Source organism: Rana temporaria, chromosome 2, assembly GCF_905171775.1.
Source record: "Rana temporaria chromosome 2, aRanTem1.1, whole genome shotgun sequence".
Lineage (NCBI taxonomy): Eukaryota > Metazoa > Chordata > Amphibia > Anura > Ranidae > Rana > Rana temporaria.
In genome coordinates this window covers 724490-734085 of record NC_053490.1, presented here as the reverse complement: position 1 = coordinate 734085, position 9596 = coordinate 724490, and the positions used below count along the sequence as shown (strand labels likewise).

The 9596-nt window shown below is 47.8% G+C and overlaps 1 long non-coding RNA gene across 1 annotated transcript; it reads left to right on the top strand.

Moving 5' to 3' along the window:
* The first annotated feature begins 2182 nt into the window (after positions 1–2182).
* On the top strand, positions 2183–6503 carry LOC120928770. Its single transcript, XR_005747310.1, has 2 exons — positions 2183–6149; positions 6237–6503. It is a non-coding gene; the product is annotated as an uncharacterized LOC120928770 (long non-coding RNA).
* Positions 6504–9596: the final 3093 nt, after the last annotated feature.

Genomic DNA, 9596 nt, shown 5'->3' with positions numbered 1-9596 from the left:
TCAAGCCTCCATATAAAAGAATTAATTGGTTTAGTGCAGGGGTCTCCAAACTACGGCCCGCGGGCCACATCCGGCCCGCTAGGACGTTTTGTCCGGCCCGCAGCTTCAGTGATCAGACTCACTGCAGGGACGGCTTGCTTTGCCTTCTGACATGCATTGAGGGATTTCAGCGCAGACCTGCTGCACTTCCCAGCTCCTCCACCAGAGTTAGTTAATTTTAGCTGTAACAGCTTGTCTGTGTAAAAGGGGCGGGAGCCGGGAAGTCCAGCGTGTCTGCTCTAATGCTGGCTCTTCAGAAGCAGGCAAGCAGCACAGAACACGCTGATATACGGGGAAACTTGCAGACAGACAGTGATGAGGAAAATACTGTGCTGGGGGGGGGGGGCACAAGTATAGAGGGGGGACAAAACTGTGTGTGGTGGGAGATCTGATGGGGATGTAGTAATGGCTCTGGTGGGGGCTCTGGTGGGGATGTGGATGTAGTTATGGCTCTGATGGGGATGTAGTGATGGCTCTGATGGGGATGTAGTGATGGCTCTGATGGGGATGTAGTGATGGCTCTGATGGGGATGTGGTGGGGGATCTGATGGGGATGTAGTGATGGCTCTGATGGGGATGTAGTGATGGCTCTGATGGGGATGTGGTGGGGGCTCTGATGGGGATGTAGTGATGGCTCTGATGGGGATGTGGTGGGGGCTCTGATGGGGATGTAGTGATGGCTCTGATGGGGATGTAGTGATGGCTCTGATGGGGATGTGGTGGGGGCTCTGATGGGGATGTAGTGATGGCTCTGATGGGGATGTAGTGATGGCTCTGATGGGCATGTAGTGATGGCTCTGATGGGGATGTAGTGATGGCTCTGATGGGGATGTAGTGATGGCTCTGGTGGGGGCTCTGGTGGGGATGTGAATGTGGTGATGGCTCTGATGGGGATGTGGATGTAGTGATGGCTCTGATGGGGATGTAGTGATGGGGATTTGGTGGGGGCTCTGATAGGGATGTAGTGATGGCTCTGATGGGGATGTAGTAATGGCTCTGGTGGGGATGTGGTGGGGATGTGGATGTGGTGATGGCTCTGATGGGGATGTGGATGTAGTGATGGCTCTGATGGGGATGTAGTGATGGGGATTTGGTGGGGGCTCTGATAGGGATGTAGTGATGGCTCTGATGGGGATGTAGTAATGGCTCTGGTGGGGATGTGGTGGGGGCTCTGGTGGGGATGTGGATGTAGTTATGGCTCTGATGGGGATGTGGTGATGGCTCTGATGGGGATGTAGTGATGGCTCTGATGGGGATGTAGTGATGGCTCTGATGGGGATGTGGTGATGGCTCTGATGGGGATGTGGTGATGGCTCTGATGGGGATGTGGTGATGGCTCTGATGGGGATGTAGTAATGGCTCTGGTGGGGATGTGGTGATGGCTCTGGTGGGGATGTGGATGTAGTGATGGCTCTGATGGGGATGTAGTGATGGCTCTGATGGGGATGTGGTGATGGCTCTGATGGGGATGTGGTGATGGCTCTGATGGGGATGTAGTAATGGCTCTGGTGGGGATGTGGTGATGGCTCTGGTGGGGATGTGGATGTAGTGATGGCTCTGATGGGGATGTAGTGATGTGGATGTAGTAATGGCTCTGGTGGGGATGTGGTGGGGGCTCTGGTGGGGATGTGGATGTAGTGATGGCTCTGATGTGGATGTAGTAATGGCTCTGGTGGGGATGTGGTGGGGGCTCTGGTGGGGATGTGGATGTAGTGATGGCTCTGATGTGGATGTAGTAATGGCTCTGGTGGGGATGTGGTGGGGGCTCTGGTGGGGATGTGGATGTAGTGATGGCTCTGATGGGGATGTAGTGATGTGGATGTAGTAATGGCTCTGGTGGGGATGTGGTGGGGGCTCTGGTGGGGATGTGGATGTAGTGATGGCTCTGATGTGGATGTAGTAATGGCTCTGATGGGGATGTGGTGGGGGCTCTGGTGGGGATGTGGATGTAGTGATGGCTCTGATGTGGATGTAGTAATGGCTCTGGTGGGGATGTGGTGGGGGCTCTGGTGGGGATGTGGATGTAGTGATGGCTCTGATGGGGATGTAGTGATGTGGATGTAGTAATGGCTCTGGTGGGGATGTGGTGGGGGCTCTGGTGGGGATGTGGATGTAGTGATGGCTCTGATGGGGATGTGGTGATGGCTCTGGTGGGGATGTAGATGTGGAGGGGGCTCTGATGGGGAACACTGATGTAAGGCCTCGTGCACACTTAATATTTGGCCCTAGTGCACGAGGCTCTGGCATTTAGGTGCGGGCAGAGGATACAGGTGCACCATCCAGCCCTGCTAATGGCAGCTTTTTTTTAAATTCTGCTCTATTCCATAGCTGAGGAGTAATTTATAAATGGCTTCTTTTTTTTTCGGCCCGCGAATATCTGTAAAATATACAATGTGGCCCTCGAAGTCAAAAGTTTGGAGACCCCTGGTTTAGTGGAAAGAGTAATGGAAAGTGTTATTGGATGATGATCAGAGAGAATCATAGGTTCAATGGACGCTGAGATTAATGAGTCAAGTTCTGTCTGGTTCAAGAAGAAATAATCAATCCTGGAGTATTTATTATGAGGTGGAGAAAAGAAAGTGTAATCTTTGGCCTTAGGATGTAGAGTGCGCCATGTGTCATGGAGTGTTAAGTCTTTAAGTAAGTTTTTAATTGAACGAAGAGCGGAATATGGCAAAGTGGAGGTACCTGAAGAAGAGTCAATCAAAGGGTCCAGAGTCACATTAAAATCTCCACCCAATATTAACATACCAGATTGGAAATGGGAGAGAGCGTCAAAAGTGTCCCTTATGAAAGGGACTTGTTTTTTGTTCGGGACGTAAATGTTAGCTAAGGTAATGTCTTTGTTGTAAAGAGTACCTTTCAAAAAAATATAACGACCTCCAGGATCAATTAGGGAATCTTGGACTCGTAGTGGGCAGTGTTTAGAAACAAAGATTGAAACCCCTTTTGATTTGGAATCCGGATTAGTGGCGTGATAGTCAACAGGGTACAAATTATTGTGAAAATTTGGAACATTGTCGGACTTAAAATGGGTTTCCTGTAAGAAAACAATATCTGCTTTAGCTTTACGTAGCAATAAAAATAATTTCGACCTCTTCTCAGGGATATTGAGGCCCTTAACATTTAAAGAGTATAAGTTGATAGTTTGAGAGGAATTCGAATTGTTGTTTGGCTGTGACATTTGACCTTAAGAGTAATGAATTGTAAACAATAGGAAAAAAAAAAAAAAATTTAAATAAAAAAAAAAAAAAGGGGGGGGAAAAACCAAAAAAAAGAAAAAACCCACGGAGAAAACCGATATGTTTTCTAAACCGTAAATATTACAAAGGTTTGGTCCAGAACAAAGTAGTGGGAATGCAATCGAGGACAGCAATGCCCACCACCTTATTACTGAGAGGGGTTGGAGAGCCCGGATCGAGAAGAGACTAAAATAAAGGACCTATATCCCGCCGCCACGGTATATAAAAAAATAGGTATAATAAAGGAGAGGTAATCGGAAGATCATAAAAAAAAAAAAAAAAAACGTGAAAACAGCAAGGATATGAAGAGGAAAGTAAATAATGGGATGTAATAAGTAAATGAATAAGATATAAGTTACTATGCGGCAATAAAAGATAACAAAAGTAGAGCCAGCCGACAACGGTGGGATTGAATACAATGAAAACTTACCCAGACATTGTAACATATAAATATTTAATCTATCGTGAGTGAAGAAATCAGCCTCTATGTGTAAGCAAAATCAGATTAAATGAGATATATAAAAAAGAAGAATATCTCAGCAGGGTAGGATTATTTTGTTATACTAAACCATAGAGGAAACTGTGTAAGGAGTATCCAAATATCAATAGGTTTAAAAGACAGGAGATTAAATTAGAAGTCTTGGGTTTTAACCATTCGTAGAAACAGTGCGTGCAAACATTTTCAGCAAACAATAGGAAATTAACTAGTACACCAATGGATTCAAAAGGATGTAACGATATTATTAAATCTTTCAAGGGAAGAAAAAAAAAGAGAACATTGTGTCAATTAGTTAGTTAGAAAGAAATAAATAACAATTTCCCTGTGTGTAGACAAGAAATCAAAAAAGGAAAAACAGCTATGGTCTATGTGTTATACACAGAGGATAGAATGTAGCATTACTGTGGGGATGATATCACTCAGCAACAGTTAGAATAAAAAAAGAAGAAGAAAGGTTAGGCATAAATCTGCACATGTGAACAAAATAAAAGTACCATACTGACATAGGAGTCAGACAGTAGATAAACAGTCCTACGGGACACATGCAGAATGATCAGCGCTGGTCTTCAGTAGTTGCAGCGTGATTTTCGTGAGCAGGGAGAGCTGGTTGGTTCAGCGTGCGGTCCGCGTGACGTAAGAGAGCTCCTGTCAGTGGAGGGAGAGCGCCTCCTACGCAGTCTTGCAGCTTGTGTTTCCATAGCGTTGGATGATCCAGGGTCCTTCTTCTTGTGTGCGTGACGGAATTCCGCGTACCAGTCAGGGACATCAATCAGCGGTAAAGAAAGTGCGTCACAGAAGGGTTTAAGGTCCTCAGGTACTTTCAATAGGGCAGTGCGGCCCTGGTGCGTAGCAGAAAGTGCAAAGGGGAACTTCCACCTGTAGACAATGCCCCTGCTACGTAGAATTTCAAGTAGTGGCTTAAGGTCTCTTCTGTTCTTTAGGGTAATGCTGGACAGGTCCTGAAAAATCTGTATACGCGATCCATTATAAGAGAGATTGGATTTTAGTCTGGCGTTTCTAAGAATTTCTTCCTTTAGCCCATAGTCAATCAAACAACAGATCACATCTCTAGGGGGGTCGGTGTCTTTCCCCCTCGGTCTAAGGGCTCTATGGAAACGTTCCATCCCTATTAAGGACTGGGGGGGTTTACCCAGAATTCCATTAAATAGTTCGGTAACACATCCAAGAAGGTGGTCGAAATCAATTTCCTCAGGGAGTCCCCTAATACGAACGTTGTGTCTTCGTCCTCTGTTCTCCAAGTCTTCAGTGTGACGTTGGAGGTCTCTCAATTGAAGTGTATGGGTATCCATTTTAAAAGCCATACGGCGAAGCACCGTGTCATGTTGAGCGGTAGATACTTCAACGTCCTGCACTCTAACAGCAATGTCGCGTATGTCGATACGCAGTTCAGCTATAGCTGCGGACAATGTCTCTTTAATGTCAGTCGCGACTGATCTAAGGTCCATCAAACTGGGCTGTAGAGATCCAATGTTTGGTAGTTCTTTTATATTATCAGCCGCCATTCTGGAATCAATTTCAATCAAAACAAGGGATAGAAGCTCTGACTAATATCAAAGTGAGGGCCCCTAGATATTGTCAATGAGGCTGCAGTAAATTGCTGATTGTGATTCCGAAATCAATAATCGTCTTTCCAAAATCGATCAATAAGATCAGTAGTATCTTGAGAATCTAATAGGATAGTAGATGTGTAGAAATCACGACTATTTACCCTCCGGTGATCCGTAGCGGCGGGAGCCAAGGAGTTAAGCAGCCATCCTCAAGCCAGGTCAAGCCACGCCCCCGGGGTTTTTATTTCTTGCTAAACAAACGAAAAAGACAGAAAAAAAAAAAGATTAAGTAATTTTTCTCATTCACTGATGGGGGCGCTGCACTGATGCTGTTAAACTGGTGCTGATCCCTGCACTGGTGTGCCGCACCTGCATGCATTGCACACGTTTTGCGGGGGGCACTTGCAGAGCGGCCCCATTCACTTGAAAAAACATCAGAGGTTTAAAATTCCCGCTGTGGCCGCGAAGCAAAGCATTGTGGTCACAGCACATGTATACCCCTGGCTGCTGCCTCTGCAGCCGAAAAAGGCGGCAGTTGGAGGGCTCGTGTATGAACCAACCTCGCGTATGAACGAGCCCTTAGAAATGCAGTACAAAATGATTACGTTTTTCAACAATGTTATGGAGCTTTCACGCTAATGGTTGGTGCCAGGCTGTTTGGAATTGTATAATGTTGTAAATCGTTTTTTTTTTTTTTTACTTTTTCTCTCTGGTTTTCAGATCCTGGTTCTGCTTTTCTACATCTCCAACATGAAATGCAAGAATGCTCAGGACTGGGAGAGCTTTGATCACAAGACACAGGTGGGTTCCCAGGTGGGATTGATGTATGTGTATACAGAATTGGAGGTGACAAGAGTATTGTGATGACATTCTTCATTCCTTTTGCAGACTAACCTGGCCTCCATGCTGAGATTCGTCCTGGTCAATGAAGATGACCTGTCCCTTGATGACGAACTCATCCACTTCCTGCAGGAGAAAGGTGATAACTGGGGCTGGTGTACCGAGATGAGGAAAATAATTCTTCTATATCTGGTGGCCTCTGTTCCACACTATGCTGGACCTACTTGGCTAATAAAATCTGTCATATTGTAAAGGGTTCTGATGTTGGAACATATAGACCAGTGGTCCTCAACCTTTGTGAGACCAGCGTCTGGTGAACTCCTTCAAAAAGCTTCCATGACCCAACCGTAAAAATATGTTCATTGATTCTAGGATTGTGATAGGACTATGTAGCGTATACAGTGCAGCAGTCAGCACCATGTAATATACAACATTCAGCATATGGGGCAACAGTCAGATTGAAGGGGTCAGGGCTATGTAATTGCACCGCACAGCTTGCCGATTGCAGCAGTCAGGAGCAAAGCTCCCCCTGAAGTCATGGTGGGCTCAGGGTGCCACCAAGCATCAAATGAGGGGTATGAAGGTTGGCAAAGCGGTAGATGAAAGCAATGGTCTAATAGTGTGCCGTCCGTTGGTAAATATGGCATTACGCTTACTGGGAGCAGTGGTCAGGAGTAATGGGACCCCTGACATCATAGTAGTGAGAGGGGCACCCTCAACATCATGGTGGACCCAGGGCATCGCCAAGCATCAATTGAAAGTTGGGCAGGTTAGCAAAGCAGTAGGTGAAAGCAACGGTCTAATAGTATGGCGCAACACTTACAAGGGTCACAGTTTGTGTTGTATAGAGTGTTCAGCTGTTGGGAAGAGGTATAATGAATTAGAATCTGGAATTCAAGCGATGGCGACCTATCAAAAGGAGTACAGTATCTAGTAAGAAATATAGTAAAGAGAGGAAGGGAAGAGGTATAATGAATGAAGAGTTGGGAGGGGTGAGAGGCTGGAATGGCAAGCCGAGTGCTATTACACATTGGAGTCATTTTATGAAAGTTTTAATTTAGCAAAGTGAACCCACAGATCCCACACTTATTCGCAATTAGTGAGGAGTATTGTAAGGGCTTACAGGAGTTGAACTTCTCTAACTACCAGAATAAAAGTCAGGTGTATTTGGCACATCTCTGCTTCCAGTGAAAGGCGATTACACATCTAGCGCCAGTTAGAACATGTAAAAGTAACATTCTAGAGCAAAAACTCTTACACTAGCACCCAACGATGGGGCGCTGTCCGTCTCGCTGGGCACCCAACGATGGGGCGCTGTCCGTCTCGCTGGGCACCCAACGATGGGGCGCTGTCCGTCTTGCTGGGCACCCAACGATGGGGCGCTGTCCGTCTCGCTGGGCACCCAACGATGGGGCGCTGTCCGTCTCGCTGGGCACCCAACGATGGGGCGCTGTCCGTCTCGCTGGGCACCCAACGATGGGGCGCTGTCCGTCTCGCTGGGCACCCAACGATGGGGCGCTGTCCGTCTCGCTGGGCACCCACCGATGGGGCGCTGTCCGTCTCGCTGGGCACCCAACGATGGGGCGCTGTCCGTCTCGCTGGGCACCCAACGATGGGGCGCTGTCTTCTCCCACTGGCCACAGTCCTGCCCACCTGAAATCTGAAGGACACTAAACTGGCCCTTTTACTTAGAATGTTTGGAGACCCATATTCCAGAATAATCTTCCAAAGAAAGCCCTGCACTTGGCACAGGTCCTCTAGACCAGTGGTCATCAACCCTGCCCTACAGGGCCCACTAACAGGCCAGGTTTTATGTATTACCTTGGGGAGATGCAGTCTAGAATACTGCAATCACTGAGGAGCAAATGATATCAGCTGTCATGTATTTCAGTTATCTTGCAAACCTGGCCTGTTAGTGGGCCCTGTAGGGCAGGGTTGATGACCACTGCTCTAGACCAGTCGTTTTCAACCCTGTCCTCAAGTACCCCCAACAGGCCATGTTTGCAGCTTTTCCTTTATCTTGCACAGGTGCTTTAAATGGGAATCACTGGCTTTGTATTTTGGACAGCTATTTCATCTAAGAGAAATTCCCAAAACATGGCCCGTTGGGGGTACTTGAAAACAGGGTAGAGAACCACTGCACTAGAAAAATGTTGTGCTACTTGGAGGCTCTTTAGAATCTTTGCTCATGTCGTGGATCCTCTTCAGGAGTCTGTCTCCAAGACCGTTACCTTTTTTTTTTTTTTTTGCAATTTTTTTTTTTAATCAGCCCTGTTGGGGGGCTTTGGTGAGATCTGGGGTCTTAACAGACCCCTGGCATCTCCCCTTTGAGACAGGGAAAGGGACTAGGGACACAGATTCCCCAGTCCCTTTCTCAGCAGCCTCAGCTGCACTGAAAATGGACAGAAGACAGCGGCTCTCCATTCATAAACTGAAACATTGTAAACACAGTTTACGATGTTTCAGTTATGTGAATGGACAGTCAGTGATCACTGACTCTGTACATTCGGAAAAGTAAGGAGCCGGATTTACCGGTTCCTACCTCCGCTCTTCATCCTGACAGATCGAGGGGGTGGAGGAGGAGAATGGAGGGGGGGCAGCAGCATGGAGGGGGACACGGAGGGGGGCAGCAGCATGGAGGGGGACATGGAGGGGGGCAGCAGCATGGAGGGAGGCAGCAACATGGAGGGGGACTGGAGGAGGATGCAGGGACAGTCAGCGGTGATCGTGTCTGGGAGAGTTACAAGCACCATGGAGGGGGACACGGAGGGAGGCAGCAGCATGGAGGGGGACACGGAGGGAGGGAGGCAGCAGCATGGAGGGGGACACGGAGGGAGGGAGGCAGCAGCATGGAGGGGGACACGGAGGGAGGGAGGCAGCAGCATGGAGGGGGACACGGAGGGAGGCAGCAGCATGGAGGGGGACACGGAGGGAGGGAGGCAGCAGCATGGAGGGGGACACGGAGGGAGGGAGGCAGCAGCATGGAGGGGGACACGGAGGGAGACAGCAGCATGGAGGGGGACTGGAAGAGGATGCGGGGACAGTCAGCAGTGATCGTGTGTGGGAGAGTTACAAGCACTGATCTCTGCTGATTTCACTAAAGCAGCTGAAAGCCGTGGGGGGGAGAAGCAGAGAAACGACTGTCGGGCTTTGAAATCTATACAGGGTGATCAGTGCTTGTAACTCCCCCACTGCACTGATCACCCTGACTGTCCAGGTATCAGGTGAGCATACAAATACTCAGGCAAATGCTTGGTATCGGGACAACCCTAGTTAATTTATTTCTGTAATGCAACCTAAAAGGTGAAACGAATATATGAGAGAGACTCATTACATGCAAAGCAAGATAGTTCAAGCCGTGATTTGTCATCATTGTGATGATTATGGCTTCCAGCTCATGAAAACCCC